The following is a 2560-nucleotide window of genomic DNA, read 5'->3' as shown; positions in this document are numbered from 1 at the left end:
TTTTTGGGGCGAGTGCCAGGCGAGAAGATGAGAACAAATTAAGGACGTCCACAGATTACGATCGGATCCTTCTGCACTGTGTTCACTGTGAAGTAGGGCAAAGGTAAGACTGGTGTAAATGTAATCATGCGAGTAGCATAGATAGAGGGGTATAAAAAGATAGGGTGATGCTAGATCATCTCTTCTATCCGCCTAATTTAGAGCAGTGGTTCTCAAATGGGGCGTCCGGGGACCCCCAGGGGTCCTTGATTGAGGGGGTTCCAGGGGGTCCCCAGCCAAAAGGGGGGTCATTTATTTTCGCTATAATTCCATTCTTAAGTAACACAATGACTATTTTGGTCGTGGATTTTATACACTTTCTGTAATAAAACATTGAAAAGCATCACTCTTATTATCATATGGGGGACCGTGGGACAAAATCCGATCAAATGGGGGTCCATGGTCCATGGTTTTTGTCAGTTTAGGGGTCCTTCATGTGAACAAATTTGAGAACCACTGATTTGGAGAACTGCTCGACTGGTCGGATTCTATATTGTTTTACCTATTTTTTAAGTCAAGGTCACGGTAGCTTTTGAACGTCATATTGTACAGTTCTGGAAACTTGACACACAATATTTCTCCACCTTGGTACATTGATACATAGCTCTTATCACTTTGAAAGGTCAGTTGCAAACTAGGTCAAATTTTAAATTCGATTTTTCCTCCCAGTGCAGCAAATGAGTGGAAATGTTGAGTGGAGTGCAACGCCAAAGATCTCCGAGATGGTTGCCACCGCGCTCACTCTGTTGGAAATACAATGGCTCAGCCAGCACAAAGCAATGTTGGCAGCGATCATGTGTACTGGATTTAATAAATGAGAGAGAGGGGAGGGAAAACAGGGCGCACATTCTTTCCAGTGATATATTACTTACAGCCCACAGCCTCTGCGAAAACTGTTGTCAACAGTGTCTTTACCATCTCACCCTGATCTCACCTCGTCTTTCTCAGCTCTTTAACACCTCTCCATTCCTCTGCAAACAGTTCATTATCACAAGGCCCAAGCAGAAAGACCAACACCTCATCACCCAGCAAAGGCTTCCACTAAACTACTTATTAACATTCACAAAATAACATCTAGATATTATCCACACGGATTCCTCACACCACCAGAATCAAATGTTTCAAACCAATTAACCGAAACCCCAAGGAAAGAGCTAGGACTACAGAGAAAAATGCAATTAGATTTTAGGGGCGGTGGCATAAGTGTGCATCGGGGAAATGGCACTTCAAATCCTCACTCACTTAAAAAAAAAAAACGTAATGAAGAAATGAAAGTGCTGGAATAAGGCCAAAGTCTTCAAAACTCATTCAACCAATGGCTGACTGAAGACTGAGGACGCCAGAGTGCCAATTCAGGAGAAAATGTAGGCCTCTCAAAGAAACATTGAGCGTGACTAACGAGGAGAGATGATAAAACAAGTGCTTCTGGGACAAAAGAGTGAAATGAGGAGACACGAGGGGACAACATGAAGGGCAAGAAGACAGATAACCATGAATAGTTGCTTTCCCTGTCACCCTTATGATCTGACAATAGACTGCGTCCACAAGCAATGTCCATTTGAATATTGACCATCATAACTGGTCACATTTAGTCACCATCTCCATATAGTAGATAGAGTTAGATACATCATCTTAAAGCATTTCTATGAAACACTCAGAATAGTTGTAGTCCAATTAGATTGTCCATCTTTGTGACTTGACGTTGGGATAGTGCACATTTTCGTTATTGAACTCCATGAACCTCCACTCCCGCCAATTAGCTAGTGTGGACCTGACGTGAGAACCTGATGTGTTATGCAACAACTATAAATCAATTAAACTGCTAATTAAACAGAGTTTCCACAGCTCTGTTTTCAAATCACTTTGTGTTCTAAAGTACAGTTTCATACACAAAGAGTGCTTTCACACTGGCGCACTCTGACCGTTCCAGAGCACACTTGTCCCCAAATTGACCGCAGCAGGTCTGGAACGTTTGACGAGTGTGAACGTTGCGTTGCGTGAAACCATAATATTGAGAGACTTCATTTCAAAGAGACACCATTTCATTTTTCAAAAAATTCAGGTACAAATCAGAAATTTCAATTTCAAATTCAGTCATCTACTGGCATTCAGGTTTCAGCCCATAGTTGCCTAGGAAAGTGAACGTCACTTGAACAAGGGGACCGACAGTTGGTCACTCGGTCACACAGTGCGTTATCAAGGTTCCCGGGGGTACAAAAGGGACTATGAGGGACCAACAAATGGAGCTGCTAGTGGGCGCCACTGAGCGTGGACTGCACAAGTCCAGCTGGACCAGGTGTATTTAGTATGATTAATCTGCCCAACAACACTACACTGTGAAATCTCAAGCCCGTTCGTCCAGCACCAAAGTACTGTAGAATAAAGGGAGATCATCAGTTAGTGGAGATAGTCGGGTTCAGGAAAAGTCCACGCTTGGCCACTGACGGCGACCAGCCATGAGCTGAACACCACTGACCTAGATTAATAGCAACCGCGACAGCGCCAGAACTATTCAGAACCG

This window comes from Poromitra crassiceps (assembly GCF_964638095.1).
Source record: "Poromitra crassiceps genome assembly, chromosome: 14".
Classification (NCBI taxonomy): Eukaryota; Metazoa; Chordata; class Actinopteri; order Beryciformes; family Melamphaidae; genus Poromitra; species Poromitra crassiceps.
Note: the sequence above shows the minus strand (reverse complement) of the source record.